Source organism: Xiphophorus hellerii, chromosome 11 (assembly GCF_003331165.1).
Source record: "Xiphophorus hellerii strain 12219 chromosome 11, Xiphophorus_hellerii-4.1, whole genome shotgun sequence".
In the NCBI taxonomy this organism is placed as follows: domain Eukaryota; kingdom Metazoa; phylum Chordata; class Actinopteri; order Cyprinodontiformes; family Poeciliidae; genus Xiphophorus; species Xiphophorus hellerii.
The window spans coordinates 15,886,132-15,911,376 of NC_045682.1; positions in this window are offsets into that span (position 1 = coordinate 15,886,132).

Here is a 25,245-nt window from a genome sequence, read left to right on the forward strand (position 1 = left end):
TTTCGAATCGCAAAAATCATCAACATCAAACTGAATCCTTAAATCTTCTGTAGTAATCTGTTCATGCTCGGTGGGTTGTATTAATAGCATGTGCTAAACTTTCCTATGATTTACTTGTTGCAAGAAGCACCACTCTGACTCTCCCATCACGCATGCCATGCTGATGCAGTAACAACAAGCAGAACTCATGTGACCTGCTATCCCTCCACAGAAAGGGCTATCTTTGTTGAAGAGCAAAATATGGAGCACAATACACCGTTGACAGCGGGACACACCGTGACACTCTGGCTCCCCACAGCAACAACCCTGCTGCTTAGTCTAATCAGTTCAAATTAACCTTAATTCAGTCTGCGCTCCGGGCTTTTGATTTCTCTGTATCTCGCTGACACACCTTGTACAAACCTCACCCCGTTCCCGGCTGAGTGACACTCGCCGAGTCCTAACATAAACTGACAGAGTTGGAGAAAAGTTTTTGAGAAGGGAAAACTGATAAAACATGGACAGGGTTGAGATGATGTTAGCCTAAAAATGCTGAAAGGTTGACTGCGTGTTCCTAAAACATATTCATCTTGTATACTAAGTGCATTGTTACATTACATTACTCTCAAGACCCACCAAGCTGGTCACCATGTTGACCCAGAACAACAACTCCAGGGCATACATTCATCTAATTATCCCTACCAAAGAACTGCCATGATAATCTGAGAAAGCTGGTCATTTTATGCAGCAGTGAGGTCACAGCAACTCTGCATGCTTTGACATTTATAATGGAATATTCATCTTAGCACAGCACACAGCACTGTGTTTAACATTAAAACTTTGCCAGCAGGCTGCCTCGTGTTTATTAACACGCATGGTGACTGTATCACAAGACGCTGTGTACGAGTTTAAAAAGGCCCGTCAGCCGGACTACTTAATGCTTCACAGACTAAATATCATTGTGTGCCATTTATAAATAGCATCTGACATATCTAAAGCAATTATGTTTTGTTTGTTAGGCACATTTATTGTAGGCATTAACAATTATTTTAGTAATGAATTATTCCATTGATTATTCTGATGAGTAACCAAATAAAAAAAAAAGGCACTTTCTACAGATTTTTCGTTTAACCACTCAAGTTTCTTTACACAACATTAGAAATACACAAATAAATAGGAAAAAAAAGCATGTCTTTTGGACAGCTGAGTTTAATTTCACTAGCCATTCCCCTGCCTGCTTAATGTCTGACCTGAAGTTTAAGCTAAAAGATCTCAAAAAGGAGCACATCATGTTTCAATAGAAACAACGTCACTGACATCTATTAGTTTGGAAATGGTTACAAAGCCAATTATAAGGCTTTTGGTTTGTAGTGAATCACAGAGAGAACAACTATCTTCAAACAAAGAAAATATGAAACCTTGGTTCAAGTTTTCAGGAACAGATAAAGCTACAAAAATATACTTCAACGACGACTCATTTCTGAGGCCACATAATACCATCTACAGCACAGCAGGCCTCACCTACTTCAGTTAAGATCAGTGTTCTAGAGTCAACAGTCACAAAGAGACTGGGGGGAAAAAAATGACATCCAGGGGAGAATTCTAACATGAAAAGGTCAGAACATATAGAGCACCAAGGTCTATCTCAAATTTCTACTTGATCCATTCTATGAGATCTAGGACAATACTCTTAGGACTGACGAACTTTCCGTAAGACTGACTACTACAAAATTCAAGACATAGAACATGATATGGATAATCCGACATGGTGCTGGTAGTGGGATGGTCGGAGACACAAATTGCTATATTTCATGGAACCATGAACTCTCCTGAAGACCATCTTGAAGGAAAATGTCTGGCCATCAATTTGTGACCGCTCAAAAACACTTGTGATTTGCAGCAGTACAATAATCTGAAGCAAACTATCAAGTTATTGGCTGAAAATAACAATAATAATAAAAGGTTCTTGGAGAAGCCTATTAAACCTTTGGACTTAAATCCAAATAAGATGCTGTGGTCTCACTTTATATGCGCTAGCTATGCACAAAATACCCCAATATATATGAATTATTACAATTTTACAAAAGATGAGTGAGCCAAAATTCCTCCACAGTTAATAGATAAAGAAGGCCACTGTTGGTTGAGGTTGATCTTGATATGTGTGTTTTCTTAACAAAAATAATCATTTGAAAAGTGGATTCCTGGAGATTTAAATTAGATCTAAAATATGTGAACATGGCAAAAAAAATCTTACATTAATAAGGGAGCAAATACTTTTTACAGCCGAACATAAACATTGCAGACTTTTTAATGCTTATTTCAATAAATAAGCTTGGGGTGCTGATAGCTCTACTAATGATAGTTGTGAAAACACTAATGATCAGGTTGTTTAGAGTTTCTATTGGTTTGTTTGTATCTCCTGGTGTTGAGGCATGTCTATCATATGATGTTTATGGGTAGAATTCAGTTTTGGAAGTCATACAGTGTATCTCCCCTCCTTTTCACTGTTTGCCAACATCTAGGCTGCTCTGGATGAATTTTGAAAATCTGTCAGTTTGTTTTTATTGTCTTTGTGTGTGTGTGTGTTTTTTTAAAATAAATCTAAGCAAGTGCAGCTGACTACAGTTACACTGCCATCAAGTGGTGAAAAGCTATAGCTTCTTTTGTTGAGGAGTCTGTTCATATGTCACATTTATGTTTCAGTAGATCCAAATTCAGTGTCACCAGGATTCTATGAATATGCTTTCTCTGAGTAGAAAAAAGGATGGAAAAGGGCTTTTAATATTTAAGCAATACATGTTCAGAAGAGATTGAAGAGGGTGCAAAAAATTAGTTCTATCCTATCAGTAGAATCAAAATGATGGAATTGCATATTGACAAATGTAACATCTCAATAAAACTGAGTTCTGTAATTGCATTTTAGAAGTCATAAATATAGTGAAAATAAGGCACAAAGTCACAATAAAGATGAAGCTGCACCATCATGCTGGTTTATTCTGGATGGATTAATTCTAATATTGTATATTGATGACCTCTGCTGCCATCTCCTGGTTTCAATACCCCATTACAGGACATGACACATTGAACAGATACGATACAATACTGACTTTTCTATATCAAGTGACAACCAGGAAATTATAATTATTTACAAGAATGTCTCTATTTGAAAACCAGTAAATGGAAACAGGAAAGATTTGGTTAAAGCAGTTTTAATTTTACGGCAATGGCTAAGGTAAAATCTTATATCTGACACTTTCTCACCTCTTAATTTTAAGAGTATGGCTATATAAAAATAAACTTCTTTTTTCACATCTTGCTCTGAAAAGCAAATAACCCTTAAGCAAATTTAATATTTTAGTTTGTTCCAAATTCTCTCAGGTTTTTAGTCAAGTGCTATGCAAAAGGTCACAGCAGTGTACGTGGCACACATGTTGGATTTGGCTCTTTATTGGCTATGTTTTTTTTTTTCCATTTCCTTTTTTTTTTTTGGTCCTTTTCCTTTCTTATTGTATTTGTTTACTAATTTATTTGGTCTTTCTACTTACTCTCTGACCTTGCAAAGCAAGCTCAGTGAGACTGCAATTGGCAAAGATTTTTTAAGATTACATTTTTGGAGACAGAGTTTTTTTGTCTTCGGTGCAAGAATGATACACATTGCTATGTTGCTATATTATTCCTTTTTGGTGCAATCATGCTTGTGTGCCTTACAGCACATTGCAAAAGTATCCATGTTCCTGTTTCTCTGCTTATTTTTTCCTACAACAAAATTCTATATATTTCATTGGATCAACTCAAAGCTGAAAGCACAGAGCTGAAATGCAAAGAAAGGGCTTCATAGGTCTTCACAATCTGAGACGCTATTGTGCATTTTTGTTCACTCTTTGATTCAGATCTTTGTAAAAACCATTGTTTCTGTAATTACAGCTGCGACATTTTTACTTTGTACATCTAGGGCAGGGGTGTCAAACTCAATTTCACCAAGGGCCACTTCAGCATATTGGCCACCCTCAATGGGCCACATTGACGGTATAAATCAGGAATGCCCAAGTGCAGTCCTCCAGACGGCAACTTTTAGATGTGTCCCTGTTAAAACATACCCCAGACAAAAAGTTGACTTCCCTCATTAGCAGCAACTCAGTTCTGTAGAGGGCTATGAATGAGTCAATGATCCAGGTGTGTTAGAGAAAGAACGCATCTAAAGTTGCAGAGTGATAGGTCTGGAAAACTAGACCTAGCATAAATGTATGAAAATACAATGTTAAAAATAAATTAAACAACACCTCATATTGTTAAATAACTGATTTTATGTATTCAAGTTTTAAATATTACATTTGAGTTTGCATGGATGTAAAATTACTGCTCAGTTTAAAAATTACAGTATTTTTAAACTGAGCAGTTTAAAAATATGCTCAGTATTTTTAAACTGCTCAGCTAAACTTCGCTGTTTAGCTTGTTAGCTTGTCGATGTTTCAGTTTTATTCGCTGGGAAAATTAATCTTTGTCTGCTTTGAAGATAAGCAGACAAATAATAAAAAACAAGTTTTGATATTAACTCTCAACTTCATTCACAAAACGTTTTCGTTATTTATTACACAACGAACATGCATTTCACATAAGAACCAAACAATGAGGTGATGTTGCCTGTCCTTGAACACAACGCTGATCCCTCTTCACCCTGTCACCAACTCACACACATCCTCATTGTGTTGTGTTCTGTAAATAAACAAAACACAAGCAAAATCAATAAACTATATGCATATTCCAGTATACTGAGTTTTGGTTTTACATTCATTCTATTTAAATTTAGTTTGTTTGTGCTTACCAATGTTTTCTGGCCGGATGTCTGGCACCGTTTTCCCCTGGTCAGTTCGTCGATGTCTGGTTTTAGTTCTATTCTGTGGCAATCCGCAAAACGGCGTGTAGGTTTTCGTCAGTAATGCGCGATCTGGTCTTGGTCTTGTTTAAATTCATTATTGAAAACATCTGTTCGCACAGATAGGTGCTTCCAAACGTGGACAAAACACGAGCTGCATGGAGTCGAAGCTGTGACATCAAATCAGGGGGCAGTAGACGGTAAAAGTCCTCGATTGAAACATCACGGGACTTCGCTCTTTAGCTTGTTAGCTTGTCGATGTTTCAGTTTTATTCGCTGGGAAAATTAATAATCAGCTTGAGGTGACTCTGCTGCACTCTAGTGGCGAGAAGCCGTAATGTTGGTTGGTAAGAATCGGAAGGCATTATGGGATATGTAGTTTGTAGCCAATTCGTGCTCAAAACCTATTTTAAGTCAATCAATGGGGCTGTAAAACGGTGGTAGGGGGGAGAGGGCCACATAAAATCACGTAGCGGGCCACATGTGGCCCGCGGGCCTTGAGTTTGACACATGTGATCTAGGGAATCAAACATGTACCCATTTCTGATTAAAAATCGCTTAAACTCAGTCAGAGTAGAGGGAGATTATATTTGGACATCAGTTATTGCCACAAATTCTCAATTGTATCTCGGTTTGAACTTTACATGGCCATTTTATCTCACAAATATACTTTGGATCTAAATCATTTTTCAGGTTTTGGCTACAGATTTAGAGCTATTGATCTGTTGGTAGGCGATACTTCCACCCAGTTTCAAGTCTTTTTCAGTCAATTACAGGTTTTCTTCCATTAGTGTTAAATATTTATGTGTAATGATCTTCCTATCAGCTTTGACCAGTTTGCCTGCCATTGATAATGTAAAGTATCCTCACAATAGGATCCAAACACCACCAATGTATTTACACACATATTTTTCCTTCACACATAGCATATCAGGTGAAAAGGTTAAATTGTCATCTAACCTGACAAGTGTACGTCTTATTCTTGTTTGTTGTGCCTCCCACATGGCTTTTTCGGGAGCTTCCCATGAACGTCTTTCAAATAATGACTTTTTCTTCTTCTTCCAAAAGCCAAGACACAGTTTGCTATTTGCTCGCTATATGTTCCCTAACAAATCTCTAAGGCTTTAAATATCACTATTGGATTATTTTTTACTAATATGATCACCTTTGATGACAATTTACTCTCCTTAATTTTCTTAAGGGGTATCAGAGTAAAAAGGGCTGAATATAAAACTACACCACATTTTTCTATTTGTTAATTCTGATTAGCAATGTTGGGTTGGTCTAAAATATGTGGAAGTTTGTGATTCCAAATGCCAAAATGCATAAAATGTTTAAGAGTATGAATACTTTTCAAAGGCAATGCACTTGCAGATGAACAAAACATACACACAAAACAATGGTCAACAGCACTCATGTTCTCTTTATGCAAAAGAACCTGTGCATTTAGATAGTGTGCAAGAGACTGAAATGTCATTCTTCCTAGACTCAGTCATAGCACTGACCTTTTACCTCGGATATTTCATGCCGCATCACTACTGCGCGTGCGGTAAAGGTTGTTGACAGGCAGGAAGGAATCCAGCGAAACAAGCAGGTTTCCCTGGAGGGCAGCATTGCATATTACCAGGATCTTAGCTGCTGTTTTTATTATTTTTTTTGAACATTGCTTGACATCTAATTGCCTTAAATCTCAAGGGGACACATGAGGTAATTGGCTGAAATGTAAGGATGAGGAGATGTGTGGAAGAAAGGAATTGGAACTGACAACTGAAATACCACTCCTTTAAAAAAAAAAAAAAAATAACGTGAGCCCAATAATAAATAGAGGTAGACGTCATAAAGATTTCATGAAAACACTACAGGTGGTCCGGTTTTCACTTGGCTTGGCCTTGGATGATTTGGGTTTCTTTCCCTGTCTGCTTCGTAAAAAAAAAAAAAAAAAATGCTGTTTGGCAGTCCGCTTGTATCGCTACCAAATATTGCCAGTTGGCACTAAACCTAATAAAATACCCACTATTGTTGCATATTTTAGTGTTGGTAACTGATACACTGCAGCTGAAGAGAATATTGCCCTTGAGTTGCTAATTTGACAGCACATCTATGTGTTTCATCCAGGATCTAATACAAAGCTATTCCCTTTGTCTGGTATTTATTTCACACTCAAATAACAATAATACACTTTAAAGTAAGCAAACAATCATCTACAAGAATCGCCTATTAAAACTGAAGATATGCACAGCTGGTCCCTCAACTCAACCCACTCAGTAAGAGTCATTAACTATATTGGATCACAACAAGCCCATTAAGAAATATGCCAGCACAATAACAGCAGTGTGAGAGTATTTGTTAAATGAAAGTTTTTGAAGCTTTTTTGTGTGTGTGTGTGTGTGTGTGTGAAAACAAGACAGTATTCATGGCCTTGTTTTGTATGGTTTTTGTTTTTAAAGCTGGTTTCTGTATAGAATTCAAAGCAAGATGAAGGTCTTCTGCTTCACAGAAGAATTAGAAGACTGGAGTATATCTAAGAAAACAGCACATACTTTGTTCTTTGATAGGTGTTGCAGAAAAAAAAATCCGTTTGAAGCAAAGAAAAATGAGTTGATAGATCCATGACTTGCTTAGTAAAACTTTATTCCTATGTGTTGGTGCATGTTGTACCTAATTTTACCAATGTGAGTATTAGATGACTTTCTACTCGCAAAGCCAGTTGAACTGTCACAGTCATATGAGTAAACATTTCTCGTTTTAAGTCAGTTAGGTTCTCCAAAACTATTTCTATTTGCTAAATGATGGATCAGTGAAGAAATCCTTTAGAGAATTTTGTAATACAGTAGAAGTTTAGATTAGCATCACATTTTTGGGAAATCCCAGATGATTAGCTAAACACTTTGTAGGTTTCTGATTAATTAAAAAAAAAAAAAAAAAGTTAATTTAAGGCACATCTATGGATGTCTTAGAAACTCTTGTAACCTTTAGTTATCTCACTGTGAAACAAAATATCTGTTATTACTTCAGTTTATATAGTATTTAAATTGTGATTTAACTGGATCAACCTATCTACTTTCTGAATTCCTCTAACATGTCAGAGTAGGTCTTCTCTACATAGTGGAGTAATGCTGTCCACCGCTAATGAGCTCAAGTTTAGATTGCTTGGATTCATGACAGGATTTTTAATTAGCATTTTGTTTTCTTTTTGATGAGTTTACTTGAATTCAGTATGGTCGTTTTCAGAAAGACAACCATGTTTTGTCATGTCTCTGGATAAAATAACCATCAAAAACACGTGGAACGGTGATCTAGAGGACCAATGTGGACTGCAAGGGAAGATTTTACTTTTAAGATACCAAATATACAACTGCCAAAAAACCAAACAGTCATATTGATGGTGGATCCACAATAACCAGCTAGCTAATGTGACTGCATGAAGCATCTTTAATTACAACACGAAGAGCAGGTGAACCGAGGTGACAGCATCGGAATGCAGTCTTTATAAGTGGCAAACATGCACGGAAAATTTTTGCAAAATTGTCTTGCACAGATCTTTGAGTGCTCAATAAAATGCAAAACATTAAGCAGGAATACAAACAGATTCAAAGCAAATGATCATTATCCTTGTCAAAGCTCGTTTTAGTCTCTGCACCTATGTTGCCACCCATCCTGGCTCACAGATCGTTAGAGTTTTGTCCTGGCTCAAATGTACAAGGCTGAATTGGCTGCAGCAGGAACACCCCTTCTGTCAGAGCTGCAGTCCTCAGGTCAAACGTCTCTTTGAGTGGATGAAGAGCTTGAAAATGGGTCTGCTAGACACTTACACTTACAAAGAAAAAAATGCTGGACCTGTTTTGTTCATAGCCTGGACGTATATGGACCTGTTGTATATGGACAAATGTGCAACAAATTCTAAATCCATTATAATCACAGTTGTTACTTTAAATAACTCGCAAAAAAAATGACAAAGGTTTCGTTGGTCGTAAAGAAGCATTTGTGTATAAGCCACAAAGATATGTATGAGAAGTATTGTTTGAACACCTTAAAAAATCCTGTTTGGTCTTGGCCTTTCTTGGTCTAATTATTGGCTTCAGTTTTTGGAAACAACTAGTTTGTATCTATTCTAAATGAATATATCACAAAAGATATCTACTGTGTGTATTATATTAATTGTTTGTAACCGTTCAAAAAAACATCTGACTTCCAAAATTCAGCTAAATGATTAGCTTGTCCTCATCTAGCAAGAAAAGTGTTTCCATTATTCAGGCCAGAAATCTTAGAATATAAGCAAAAAGATACAAAAATGCATCTGTGGTAATGGAACATGCATACTGGCCCTCTACCTTGGACAGCTTTGTAAACAGTGCATTTTTTCTCCTCCTGCCCCAAGCAATTTGACAAACTGTGACGTTTTCATGTCTTTGTGTTTTCTTGTATCACAACTGCCAATAAATCCCAAACTCTGTTAACCAGCCTGCTGTAAATACCCAGCGTTGGAAGGAAAGAGATGCGTTTGTGCCTCCTCAGCATTTACCAAAGGACAGGACTATCCTTAGGTCTTATATTTTAATGTCAGACTGTGAGTTAGTGCTGTATTGGACTTGGCCAAATCTGGCCCCTTCTGCAAAAACATACATCAGTTTTCCTCTTCTATCGAAAGGTGTTTCTCAGGCATTTAAAGCCTGCAACCCTCACCTAGCCCAGCTGAACAGACCGAAACATTGTTGGTTCTGAAGAAAAAGAATTACTTATGGATTCCTGGAAGCTAAGACGGGATTGGGAGATATCCAAGGTGAACAGATTTATTTCATATAGATTCTCCTGGTGACTACCAGAACCCATGTAGCCCATTGCATTCATTTTATTGAGTCTCTCTAAATTATTAACCCTTCAGTAAAAACACCAGGATGTTGTTATTTTCATCAAAAATGTCCGTTGCAACAAGACATTTTATTCCAAGCTTCCTTACTAGTCAGTGGTCATTATAGCTACTGTACTTGGTTTACATCAAGGAACCCGAACTTCTACAGAATAAAACATAATATCGGCTCCCCTGGTAGAATCAGAAAAATGTTTCTTAGAGAGTTTCTATTCCACTAGCACTCGAAGGCATATATACTTCTCCCCATCTATCTGCTGCTTCCTCAAAGAAAAAAAAGAGGAGGGTGCAGGGCTCCTGATTCTTCTGAAATAATTACCAGCGCTGTTGTTTTGCTGACACTGAGCTGCGTACACCGAGCTTACAACAACCACCAATGGTGTGTAATCCTTAAAGTGTTTTGACAACCCACATCCACCTTCCAGTCACAAGAGAACTTTTCTGGGTTTCAGGTCTGTATGTAATGCCTCATGTCTGAAGTTTGCAGTGAAAAGAGGAAAAATCTGTCTTGGTCCTCCAGGTGAACACCGAACGCCGATATATGGTTCCAAAGGCAGGCAGCCAACCTTTGGAACTGCTGAGGTAGTTCATGATCCAGAACACTGCCAACTTGTTTATCATCAGTCATCTCCTTCTTCAACGCATGAGAGTATTGTAGGTGAACTCACAGAAAACAAGTTTACCCTCTAGTAGAGTGGTGAGTTGGGTTTACTAGTAGGTACTAATATGTTAGCCACATTGACTTTGATAAAAAACAGAAGGAGTAAAGCTCAGATTTATGAACGTAGAAAGTGTTACTGTATTACTTAAGGATTATATATTTCACATCACAACCGTTGCTGTGCAATAGTGGCGTATTAATTTGAGGAAGGTTGTCAAATACCTTTTAGCATTTCTAAACGCTATGTGGATATTTTGAGTCTTTTAATAAACTAGGTCATGAAATGATCAAGCATACTGGAAGGCATTTTTGCTGTGATAGAAATTTCCAAATTAGTCCCCTTGTTAAGCTACTCTTCTAGCTTGACGAAAAAAATAAAATAAAATTTCCTTACCCGACTTACAAGGCTACATTTTTGATACTTGCTAGTGAAGGGTTTAAAACTCCCTGATGTAAATTGGTGTTTGAAACATTCCTCATTTTGCTGTATATTAGCATCATAGCACTACACAGTTGCTAAAGCTTTGTATTTGTCACTGCCATGGTGGGATTTTCTTGTTCCAAAAAAAAAACAAAACATCTCAAAGGTACTCTATTGGATTAAAATCTTGTGCTTGTAGAAGCCACTGGAGTGCAGTAAACTCACTGTTAACTTGGTGACCCCCAAAGGAACTACAAACCAAGGGAAAAAGGCGGCTCTAAAACAGATGTAAACTAAATGAATCCAAATGCACAAAAACCAGAACACAAGAATAAACTACGAAACTAAATACACAAAAGGAATAAACTAATATGGCAACACTATTCTGACAATAGTAGAGAGAAAATAACTCAACCTGCCAAGAATTGTTACAAAGAAGCCTGGTGTGTGCCAAAAAAATTCTCTACCCTATTATTAAACCACTTTGTAAATAAAACCCCAAACAAACAAAAAAAAACAGGCACTTTGACAACACATTTTCCAGGGAACAATATAAGAAACATCAAAAATGTTCTATGCATTTTGATACTGGAGACCAATTGTTTTAGCTTGAAACAGGCAATATGGATATCGACCAGGATAAGACATTGCCAAAGGACCTTTAATTATGGTGGCTATTCATCAACAATGTTAAGGCAATGCCATCAGCACCATCTACCACTGCCTAAATAATGACCACAGACGCATGGTAAAAGTCAATAAACAATTCATGTTATCTTTTGAAATGCAATGAAAACAATGCAACATCGGAGCGTTCCAATGCTATTACACTAAAATAATGACTATCTGCGCTGCAGTGCTAACACTACCTTTGATTGTTGCAGCCTTTCTAAGTTTGTTTCCCATGTTCTCTAGCCACAACAAGGAGTATCTAGTTCCAATTTAATACAAAAGAATGGACTATTGTAAGGCAGGATTTACAGGACATGAAAACAATCTGCTCATTAACGGGTTTTCTCATTTTTGCACAGAACATAAATGTCCTTTATTGCTCCAACACCAACTGAGAAAAAGATAATAGTGCTGCTGTTGCTCATGTGCTATTATAGACAAGACAGAGTAGTGTAGCCTTTAGGAAGGTCAACTAAATATGTCGTCTTTTAACACACAACTAGATGCTGGAATTGTTGAAAACTTTGACAAAGTGTTGTTTAGAGAAAACCAACACTGCACTCCAAGCCTTAGGATGACACGCACAGCTTGAAATGTTCAGGAGAGTCTAAAGAGTGCACCATTTATGTTCAAATACCTTCCTGGTACACAGTTGATTTAGCAGAGGATGCAGTAGCGCCCTGCTGGGGTCTCATTGCAAGCCCCATAAGCCACAGCAAAGCCAGACTTGCCGAGATACTTTCACGTTCCCTGGATCTAGCGTCAAGGTTTTTTTGGGGGGGGGTTTTTTCCGCTTTTTGCAAAATTGTCTTGCACAGATCTTTGAGTGCTAAAAAGCAGCTTTAAGGACATCTGATAGAAAGGAAATGTATTTTCTTTGTTGTTGTAAATAATGTTATTTACCAATAGAGGGAAAATATAATACATTACTTTACATTTCTGGGAAGTTTTAGTACTGAAGTTGAGATAAATCACAGCAATTTTATAATTTTCCATTTTGCCTTAAAGGCAAGTATTATGTATTTTCTGGGCATATTTTACCATTTTACACCACAATCAAGTAACTATGTTACATTTAGTTATAAAAATAATGTATCCATCAAACAAAACTTAAAAGAAATTTAATTATGTCATTATTTGATCCTGGTTCTATTATTATTGTGTTTCTTAGTTTTTTTTTATTTGGTTAGATCAGCATTGTTTCTATTTTGCTTTAATAAAATAAGCCTAACCCTGGGCACCAGTAGGGTGGTTTGCCTCGGGTGCCAAACAGGCTAGAACTGCTTCCGCTTGTCCAGTCTTTTCATCAGTACCATGCCGTCTTTTTTCCTTGGATTTATGTTTTTTGTTCTGAACTGGCTCCCTTGGTTTCCTGTGATTTTTGCAGACTTGTTAATTTCTTTCATAAAATCTTCAATACTACTTGACGTCTCAGCCTGCTGCATTTGGGTCCACCAACAAACACCCATCATGCTAAGAATATGGAATTCAAAGTAAGGAAATGACTAGTTGTTCTATGACTCCACAACTGTAAGTTTCTGACTCCACAGTGATATAGCTGTCAAAACGTTATTGTTAGAACCTTTTCTATCAAACCACTCAAACTCTTTCAATCAGTCTAGAGTTTTCTCAACTTGTTATTGCCCCCCCAAAAGTCAATTCAAGCGTGTGTTATTGTGTTATCCATGTGTTATTTGGAAGACAAGATACAATACTCTGACAGTATCTGTACTGTAGTTGTCTCCAACTATTTTAAACATTAAGAGAAAAATATTGATTGTACTGACTGTATAAAAGAAATGTTTTGCTCACAAATAATACCTGCATTTACTTAAGTAGTCTGGCTGTCTATTCTCTACCAAAGCTATCAGTCAAAGCAGTGGTTTCTGTAACATCTAAAATAATCAAGGGACCAAAAGTATTGCCGTTAGAGAAACAGGTTTATGTTTGTGGGAGAGCAGAAATCTTTTCTCCCTACCTCTGTTTACCTTGATGAATAAATACTCCTTGTGGCAAAAGGACTCACTATGTCCTTTTACTCTGTTGTGTGAACTTCCATGAAAGGTCAGGCGGACAGGCTGTTGTTTAGGACAAGTGTTATTGGCTAGCAACGTTTCTCTGCCACATTCTCTGAAGGTTCACCAGCAGATACCGTGAAAGATCCAACATACACACATGCTCAAAAATAAAAAAGCATGTCCCTGTCTACACTTTACATTTTTGCAGGATGCTTCATATTGAGCTTCAAGTACCAGCTGCCAGTGCTTGAAATGTTTCTCCAGCGATTCATCTCTTTCTGCTCCCTGACAACTGACAAACAGCCAACAGACTGACTTGACTTAATTTTTTTTTCCTTTGACTTAATTTTAAAGTGCTGGCAAGCAAAGTATTATGCAAACTTGGGAAACAGTTTTTTTTTTCTTCACAGTATAAGAAAAAAAAAACTGTAAAAATGCCTTCCCAATCACAATGTGAGGAAATATATTGTTTGACATTCAAATGTAGAGGTCAGTGCAGTTAGTATTGACATACAGGTTCTCATATGTGATTGGAAGTCTAGCTTTGAATTTTCTCTGTTGCTATTCAAACAATCTCATTGTACTGCTCCATGCATTAGTCATGTGTTAATCAGTGTGGTGTCCAGCTTTCTCTCAGTCCAAACATCACTGCAAAGAAACGGCACAATTTGCAATCAAATGAAGACTCTGGTCAGGTGCTGTGCATGGACAAGTGTCTTGAAAAACTCCTTAACCGAACAAAGCCTGAGTGTAGTTGCCACTGCTATAAGGACTTTACATGTTAAACGATATTCACATGTGTAACTTATTTAAAATTGTTTATGAGCCTTTCACAGGCTATTAAACATGTTCTTAATAGGAGGAAATAAGAAGAATTTTGCAGAACATTATCTTCATTCATGCCTTAAAGTATTTGTGTTGCTTTTGATGCATCCTAATTGTGTGGATGGGTGTGTGTGTGTGCGTGTGTGCGTGTGTGTGTGTAGGGATAAAACAAAAAGTACCATACTGATTTAGAACAGCTACTGTTGCCATGACATCATTGCCACTGCCTGTTCTTTGTTAGTTTTGCTTTTTTTTTGCCCAACTATTTAGCATTCCAAGGTTATGGATTCATCAGCACATACAGAGCATCTGAACAGCGTAGCATGAGTTTAAGGAATGCTAATATCAGGTCATGGGTACTAAAATGGAGTAGCACTGGCATAAGTGCATACAAGAAAAAGAAATTCCTCAAAAGTGAAACTGCAACTGTAAACCACAATCATCAAATTACTAGAAACAAAAGTTTGAAATATTTCACCCTTTGTGTAATCAATTTATATACATGTTTTGTTTGTAAAGTTAGTGACAAAAGCATTAAACCTTTTCATGATATTCATGTTTTCTGAGATGTATTGACCAATGATGTCACAAGCACCAACTCAACCCTCAGTTTCCCACTGTTTGGAAAAACAACCCCATTAACACAGAGCATGAAACTCATGAAAAATCAGACAAAACACTAGAAAAGTTATAATAGCTAAAGGTTACTGTGAGGCTGAATACACATGAGAAATCAAGCCTTCTTTTAATACTACATAGAAAAATGCAAGTACAAAGCTCTTCAGACCAGAGATGACAATGAGTAGCAAAACTGGGAGCCTTCAGATCATTGTCACTTGTACTGCCTGCTTTTTACTGCAGCCACGTTGTCATGAGTTTACTTTCATAAATGTGTTGAGTTATAGTTTTAACTTTATGAGCAAGCTCCAGACTATAACTGTAGCACTCGTTATGTAACATCTGTACATGATGTGAAGAGTTCGTAGTCGCCTTCTGTCTACCCCCACCTCAGCAGCATGAAGCAGCCTCCTGATTACAGTGAGTGGACTTGGTTGGAGGTATATATATAGCAATTGGTAAAGTACGATATAAAATATCCACTCAGCTCATCCTTAATTTGGGTGGTTTTTATAGTTTTTAATTATAAATCCTGGTAGCTATAGCTATATTTCATCATAAACTTCACTTTATAATGAAGTGCATTAACAGTAAAATCTAGGATTTAAATAGGCCTGCAGACCAACTTTTGAAGCTTTTCTGCTGCATTGAGCTTTGTTGTTAAATCCATCTAAACTAGCAAGGCACATCCACGGCTCCAGAGGGTTGCAAGATACCATTAGAGATCATTTTCTTGAAAACAAGCATTTTCTGGCACCTCAGACTATAACATGTTTACATGTTAATTAATATGGAGTTGGAGTAAAAGAATTCATAAAAGAATCTTTATTCTTTTATGAATAACAACAAAAAAAGAACATGGAAACAACTTGTGATGGACACAACAAGAGGGACAAAGAGAAGGAGCTAGCAAAGGGCTGACTGAAACTACTTAAAGCTGGAGTGGTGAATCCAAGATCAAGTGTTTCTTTAGTTGTGATGGATGCAACTGGAGTTAATGTGAGGAAATGTGAGAAAATATATGATAAACAGGGAATAAAAGACACAAAAACTGGAAATTGCATAAATCAGAAACGTAACACAAACCAACACAAAAATGACTCAAGCCGCCAACCAAAAGGTGACGAAGAAACTCAGGAGGAACAGGATGTAAATGGCCTCTGGCCTCAAGGAAAGACCGGCTTCAAAATATAACAGGAAGTAAACTCTGCAGGGATAAACAGTAAGTAAGCACTGAATGGATTTAAAATACTAAAGAAGACAAGGACTAGGAAACTTAAACTAATGAAAGATGGAATGCTATGAGCACTAAATCGACAAATACATTTAAAACACAAAACAGACGCCTCAAGGATCATGGAAATACATTCCCTGAGGAATTATGTTGTCCAATGACCTTTCTGCTTAGAGAGTCTCTTATTCATTGTTTGATTGCAAAAATTATGATTCATAAGTCACAAACCTACCGTAATTCACACAAAACATAATGGGTCACAGGACAAAGGCGAATAGGATCAATGACTTTAATATGAAAAAAATTGCTGCTATTTTGAATGTGGCAAATATTTTGGCTAATCTGCATGTGGTAGATGGAACTAATTATTTTTATTCTGTTTATTTTTAATGGAGAAACTTGTTTTCACATACAAACTGTCAAGGTCCAAAGTGCCTGTTAGAATGAGTAAAATTTATCTTCAGAGGTTCTACTATATATGCCGAAAACAATCCATCTCAAAATCTGTAGTTCTCTGTTATAATTTGTACTAATAATCACACCTAGAGGGTATAAACAAATAACTTACTGCACTTGTCATTAAATTTGTGAACTTTCTTAGGTATTGGTTTAGCACACTGCCTGTAATTGCCTGTTTTCCTGAAACTGTGGGAAAAAATATAGACGTATATTTTGGTGTCAACAAAATACTCAGAATGATTACAAGACATATGGTAGTTATTTTATGACATGCTGACAACTGTAGTGGAAACAAAAGTGAAGATTTGTAAAAAAAAAAATAATAAATAAATGTTACTCAAGGACAATTACATAGTCAGCCTGAAGGACAAAAGAAAATAACTACCACGTTTGTAACGTTGGCGTTGAAAGCAATCAATTTCTCGTGCATCCAATGCAAAAACTGATTACTCATAATAACAGAGGCTTTTACACTGACATGCCACTTCTTCTTCTTGTTTAAGGCATCTTTCGCATTCTTGATGAACACTGTGCAAACAGAGCATCAAAAAATTAAAGAGCGGCATTAACACTGACTAACACAGCATGGCGAAAAATTGGAGAAAGAATTGCCTCCCAGCACTTTCACAGCCCTGGGAGATTTAAATAATAAAAAGCAGTGGGCCTCTGAACAAACAGGATAATTATGGCCTACAGTCTTCCTGTCGCTCGTCTGGCACGACCAAGCGGAAAGAAACGTGTTATTACCACTCAAAGGTTTTGCAAGGAGAATTAGGAGAAATAAATGTTTCATGTAGAAGGATGGCTTCATGGTGAATGCCTCGGACCAAAATCAACAGTCTCGGTTTATTGCTTTCATTCATTTTATAGGAAAAGGAGAGCGCACTCAGTATGGAACATGCCAGCTTAAAGGTTTTCCCATGTTTATTGCATTTTGTCATAGAATAATCCATATACTTCAGCTGGTTTATTTTGCAGTATTTTACTGTTCGCTGCTGTCTTTTATACCTCAACTCAGTCAATCAAATTAAACATTAGCACATCAGAAAGACTCCTTTACAGGCGCAAGATAAATCAAATACTTTTTACTGATCTGGCGAACTCAATAGGCTCTTAAAAATATCAGTCGTTTCTTTTTTCTTTTTTTTTTTCAGATTGTCAAATTTAACAGGTACTCAAGTTTCCACGTCTGGCCCCCCAACATGTGTGCAGCCGCCAGGAGTACAGCTCAGTGGAACAGATGGTCTTATATTGGAAAGAGCTTGTCTCCATTAGGTGCCATGCCTCTCTCTAACGCAGTCATTCAAAGCGGCAATGACTTTTCCAAACATAATGATGACAACGGGACACTAAATGAATCTATGTGGAAAGCTGCGATAAAACATTTCCTTATTCTCTCTTTACAATGCAAGTTGAAGAGCTCATCATTTAAAAAGAGGGGAAGGAATACTCGTGGCTGTCCATGTTTATAGTATGTCACCATGAAGGTGCATAATTTAGCAAAATAAACCTCACTTTACAACCTTTCTTTATATATTTGGTTGCAAAGCGAGGCAAAGTCTTCTTGTCAAACTAATCCACTGACTAGTGTCGAACAGAAGAAATGACAAAGAGCAGCGATACAGAATGGAGGAAGTACAACACAATGATTTAACAACAATAACATAACATCAGAGCCATTGTGAATCGTCCAGTAAGTCAATGAATAAGTGAATTGTTATTTTCAGTACCTTACTTACATACAATGCTGCAGCTGTAACCACATCTCCACCTCCAATATACTATATTCATGAAATCATATTACCCTCAAATTGTCAGAATTAAATCATTTGCAATAATTTAAAAAAAAATTGTATTCGGTGTGCCGTTAGTTCAAAAGCAGCATGTTTCACAACATAAAATGGCTTCTTCTGTGTAGGTCTGTAAAAACCGCCGTCATTTCTTAAACACCGTGTTTCAGGAAGCAAACGCAAAGACAAGGGGCTTTACATCTGACACATCTGGGGAATTGTTCTCGTGCCTTTTCTGGCATTTTGAAAATGACAATGAGTCATGTAAATTCACCATTTGAATTTGTTTGCTTCAGGCAGCGATTCATTATGTGAACTGACGAGGTGTAAGGCTTCTGTAAATTACTTTACAAATTTATATCTCAGTGCAGTGCATGAGAATTACCAGCTAGATAAGAGAGGGGCCAGTTCAGAGGGGTATTCTTGACTGTATACCACCGTCTTGCTGGCAGCTTTGATTCATTTAGATCCTAGTCTATGTGTCGGTTCTAATATTCATTACACAAAACATGAAGGGTAAAAAATATTTTGTTGAGTGCCACCTTGGACAGTAAACATGCGATCCATATGATTACAAAAAAAAAAAAAAACAAAGAAAACACTATAGGAGTTCAACAATATTGCTTTTTTGTACCAGGTTACATGTCAGAGTGCTTTGTTAGTTTTTGGCCTTATAGAGTCACTCGTTCTCTCAAGTCACTTTAGTGTAAATATAGAGGAGACAGTTGCAGCTCCAAAATTATAAAATAATCTGCACATTAGACTCTTTTTTTTTTGGTTTGTAAATCTCTTTTTAAAATGTACTCAAATTGAGTTTGTTTAGTTTTGTTTTATAATGTTATATCTCTTCTTATTGCATGGAGGGAATGTGGCTCAGTGGTGGAGTACTCATTTCGTAATCCGAATCGTGAGGGTTTGCATCTAGCTTCCTCTTCCCACATGTTGATGTGCCCCAGGCCAAAGCACTTAACCCCTGGCGGCTTACCAGTCTTCGTATGCGTGTATAATTGTGTGCTTGTTTGTGAGTGCTATTAGTTGAATGTGGCTCTAGTGTTAAGCATGCTGAGCGGATGACTAGAAAAGCACTATGGAAACTCTGTTTTCTTAGGTCCCATCCACACTAATACAGTTGTTCAGTAAAATTTTGATTTTCTGCCTCAATCTGCAGCAAAGTGGAGATTTTTTAATAATTTTGTTTGCGGTCTGTCTTGCTCAACTGGATGTCTGGAAATTGTTAAAAATAACAATATTTAGGCCCATTTTGTGCCTGCTTATTATTGCTTTCTTAGATGCAACTGCTGAACTGTTGTCATGTTTTTCCCACATAGTTATCCTGTGTATGACTAAACAGAAATGGTAAAAATCAAAGAAAAAAAATCTGTTGCAAATGTTTTGTAACAGCTGGAAAAAAATCTTTTGAATCTTTGGCTTTGCGGTGCTTCTACTAGGCTAGGAACTTGGTTTTGAAATATGATGTTTACTGTCAGCCAGTCGCCTCCTGTTGGGACTGGCTGACAGTCATGACAGAAAAATATATTTTAGAAAAAAATGTAGAGTACCCAGGTCCCTAGATTCTTGATATGTAGCAGTAAGCGGTGGTTTCAATTCACTGATCACCATTCTCAGTTTCTTCTAAACCCCTTTGTTTATTCAGTCCAGCAAACTTTTTTAGGCTTGAATATATTTTTCTGTTTCCATTGTTTTGCTGCCTCTTCTTTAGTTGTTATCCAAGCTACATACAGTATTTCAGTCAGTTAGCAGCCGTACTTTCTGCCTATGCTTCTGCATTTTGGTCTGTCATTATTCACATTTTGTAATTGTTGTTAACTTCTGATAGTAAAAAAAAAAAACATTTGCTAGTTTTCCACACTATATTTGGAAAGTTTATTACTGCTTAGTCAGCAATGTCTTTTGCCTCAGTCGCAAACCAGATCTTTTTTTAGCACAATGGAGAAACTACATATCTTCACGATTGAAACTGTATAGGAAGTTATTGTGGCTCTACTGCCAAGAAGGACTTAGCAGGCGAAGTACCTACAATGTGAGGAAATGTGTTCATGTTCATTAATGGCAGGAGAAGTGAAACTCTTGTATTATTAATCAGATCCTTTGTTTTAGACCAGGTTTTAAAAGTGCGTTACGGAAGATGTTTCTGGTAGATTTGTATGAAAAAAAGATATAAAACTTCAGATAGCTCAGCAGTGAGATATTAACATACATGGAAAAAACCTTACAAAAATCTTATATTGCAGCAGAAAGACGTTCAGTATTCAGTTATGGCACATGAACTGACCAGTACATTATTGCGAGAGAACGCAAAACCTATTGCAAGAGAATGCAAAAGTATTGCGTGTGAACGGAATGCAAAAGTATTGCAAACTTATTACGGGGGAATGCAAAAGAAAAATATATCCCCCATGTCCCCTAGAGGATTCCTTATCCTGGCATGCATGATAATTGAAAAAAAAAAAAGAAAAGAAAACTAACTAGTGCATTACTGCCATCAACGGGTATGTTGAACAAATTATTATGGAACAAATTATGACATCAATAAGGGTTTCCCACCTACGTATACGCTCCAAAAACCTGGCCTACTAATAATTCTGGGAACCTTTGGCAAGGTTCTGAAGTTTTTTTTTACAAAGCACTGGCTAAGCTAATGTTCCTAATTCCTGTAAACCAAAATACCCTGCACGTCGTTCTGTGAGATAGATGGTCATATTTGATCATCTCAATTTTTGTAATGAAGTTTTATGATCATGTACTATGGGCTTTTAGTCCCTTACATTTAGTGACGAGGCTACGCACAGACAAATTACATCTAGACGCCGTCTTTTAATTTTAATGAGACAAGCCGCATGGTCTAATTTAAATGTCATATTCCTGCATGCTAAATTTACACCTTCTTTTCATATTTAGTTTGGGTAGTGCAGAAAGGCCTTTCAATCAAAAAAGCCACCTTCCACTAGACTTGCCGCTTTAATTATGAATATGCTTTCAGGGCAAGGCCATCCAGATGTCTTTCGGCAAGTGGAAAGCCTCCTTTTCTCTCGTCTTGTGTTTGAATGCAGGATGTGAGATTCCTAAATGAAACTCGGGGGGCTTTTTCCTCAATCCAATTACCATGTTAAGCAATTAGAGAGGCCCATGGTAATTTTTAGTTGAGGATATTTGAACTTAGGTTTTGAAGCATATTACACAGCAGAATACTTGTAACAAGAGCTTTGCCAAACATAAAGGAATCAAATTTTTACTGGGCAGCAAAAGCAATAAAGGAGACAATATTTATGCAAACATGTACTGTGCCATGGGTGTCCACTTACAGACGAGGAGAGGAGATATTGCAGACGGTAAAACAAGGTCTTATCAAAACCCTATACCGTCTCGCTATTCATCATGCCCATTTTCTATGTTCACTGTGCATAAGCTGATTAGTTTTATTCTATAACATAATGCTGTGAGCACAAAGTGGCTATTCCACCTGCACAATGCAAATATGATACCATCAAATTGCGTATGCTATCTGTAATATCATGCAGCGGGTGTTAAAAAGAGCGGAAAACTAATCAACTTTTGCACAATATACGGTAAGGCTCAAAGATTAGATGAGCCTTGTATACACTTACAATAAGAAAGAGTCGTATTGGGAATCCAGAGGAATTAAAATATAAAAATACAATATAATGAATGTGGCAGCTGGTGATACATGCAGTAAGTACATGCCAAGTTCTCCTGCAGTTTAAAAGCAAATCTAACGGTTATTTGTAATATTCCTTTTCTCTCTACTGGGAGGCGGTTTTCCTTTTTTCTATTCAATAAACAGAACCTGATTTCATGAAAACACAGATGGTCACATGTGAATGTGGGCTCTTTAGTTCAACGATGCAGATAACACCTAATAAATGACCCAGCTGTTCCTACATCCTTAACCAGCCCCAGAAACCTTGTTAAAATGCTGGTACAACATTTTTGGTGGGTGGTGATCCAAAAGTCTTTCACCACCAAAGAAATCTAGAAAACATTGTCAAAAATTATATAAATTAGAAAATTAGGAAAAATGTCCAACAAGGTATAACTGCTTACTTATAGTGCAAAATGGGAACAATTATTCCTACTGTTGCTAAAATTTTGTTGCATATTTTTATTATATTTATTTGAAATTCGTAACTTTTTTTCCAATTTTTTTGATACAAAAATAAAAGTAAAATATATAGCAAAAAGTCATACCATTTATTACATAGAACATTATGCTTTCTGTCTGTTTCATATCTTTATATAGTAACACATTTATAGCATTCTAAAGTTAGCTGGTTTAGCAATAAGCATAACTTAAATCCTGCGCACATGAAGACGAGCATGGTATATTTTGTAAAGGATTAAGAAATAACGTGCGTTCACACGACAGGTGTCAGTGCCACCTAAAATGATGCAGTAGGTATGCCGGGCCAATATAGGGCACTGTGACACTGACAGAGAAAAACACAAGAAACAAAGACGCCATGTTAGTTATTTGTGAGAGTGAGGAGCATGCAGGACAGAGATAGAGATGGCAATTAGAAGTAATAATAATTTTTTAAAAAAGACACAGCTCACATGGCCACAAGGAAACACGAAAACGACATTTTGAAAAGTATCCACTTTTTAAATATGATGCAAAAGTGATGCTGAATGATCCCAGGATGCCGAATCCATGTGGGTACACCTGAAATGTCTCAATGTGTTTGGGGTTTTATAGTCAGGCAATCTGCTTTGAAAGTCTTGCAGTCACCTGCATAACAGATGCATCTGTTAGCTTACCAGCTGTAGTTGGAAACTTAAAAAGAATGATGGTTGCTGCTTGTCTAGTTTTACAATTACTGCACTGTTTTTTGTTTTTTTTTAGTTTTTTTTTATGACAAATACTTCTCGGGAGCCAGATTTTTATTTCTTGTATACATGGGAAAAGTAATCAGCCTTCTGCAAACAAGCTGACCAACAGCAACAGTTGGGGTTAAAAGAATTGAATCTATGCCCCACACAGCTGCAGAAATCTTGAGTCGGGATAAATCATAGAAATTACAAAAGCATACATGAATGACTTATTCTAAATTGATTGCAGATTCTTAGAAAAAAACAAAGCTTTGGTTTCCCAGAAATTTTGAAAACTACAAAAAAAATGCCAGAAAGGCTAATTAGCAATTCTTTATGAAAATCTCCTCTCATCTCTTTCTTGTGAACCACTCTTTACAAACACATCATCTGCTGTATTTTGTCAGAGATTAAAAGCTCTCTGCATTCTTTTCAAATGCAACAAAGAGCACCTGAGCCCTGCTGGCTATAAATCCCAGCACATGAGCTCACTCTTGTGCTCTTTTATTGCCTCCTGCCACTGTTTGATGTGGCTGATTAGCACATCCCTTTCCTAAATTATGTTTGCTTTAGTTTTTATGTAACCTTTGCCTGAGCTTCCTCCTTTGCTACATTCCCTACGCCAGTCTGTGACAAATCTGGGGATTTTAATACAACACAGCCGTAAAGTGAAAGAAAACAACACCTTAGCTTTACTTACAACATTTACAGAACAATAACTGGGAGGTAAATTTGATTGCTTGGGTCCTTAAAAATAAAGATTAATTTACTGTATGTGTGCTGTCAAGTGCCTGCTTTATTATAGTCACGCTCTCCGGGAGAAGATTAGATACTTAATATCTAGAGCTCAGGCTGCTCTGCACATGGATGAAATGTCCTTCCAAGAGTTCTTTACAGACTAATCCTTAACAGAAATATTATAATTAAATATTTGGCTCACATAGTCTGCTTTCCTTAGGCGTTTTTCACTTTCTGCAGGTAGAATCTGCTCATTAAAGTAAATTAAGAAAAGCAAAAAAAAAAAACAAATGTAAGCTTTAAGTAGCTCTATGTTAAAATACAAGGAAAATTTAAAACAGTGACATGAACCTTACTGAACACTATGCGTATAAAATTAATGGCCGCTTTTTAAATGATTCTAATGAAAAAAAGACCCCATATGTCGAATCAGTGAATGTACCGGCATATTGCCTCGCCCTAAAAAGAGAAGGCGCATGTCCACGTGAACAAATTTCATAAGATAAAAATATTTAAATTAGGCCTGAGTGCTGAAATGACGGATGTAAGTTGAGTACTTTGGATGGAAACGTAGACCCTCTTTTCTCCGTCCACCCCCGGACCATGTTGCCTTCACACTACATTTCCTGCCACTGTCCCTTAAAACAGGCTGTACTGCTCAGAGAAAGAGGCTTTTAATTGCATTTTCATGTAGGTGTTTTCTGAGGGTGTCGTTCCCCAGGCAGAGGGAAGAGTGCTCTGAGACGAGCTTTACATGCTCAGCGGTGCAGTCAAGCCCCACCAGGGGAAGTGCGTCAGAGTCGAGAGGTGCTGGAAGTGCAGACAACCCTGTAGGGACACTTGAAAAAGCCATAACAGCCAGAGTATAAATAAATGCATGGGGAGAGCATTTTTACTCATGGATGAAAAGCCTTTAACCTTTTGGTTTAGATGAGGGAAGGAATCACTCTTCGACATTTAACCTGCATATTTCTCCTTTCTTTTTACTGGATAATTTGTTTTAGCCTTTGGAGAAACAAAAGCTTCCAACACAGGCAGCTAGTTTTCTGCTGCCTGTGTTGGCTGTCCTCAATCTAACAGCACATCAGTAATTTGAATTTGGATTATCCACAGGCAGACACGAACTCCAAGCAGCAGATTCTTTTGTTCCAGACTGTTTTTTTTTTCTTCCTTTTCTTCAGCATTAGCGAGTGCTCTTCGCTGTCCCTTCTTGTGAAGCCAAAAATGATTGTTTTAGACCCA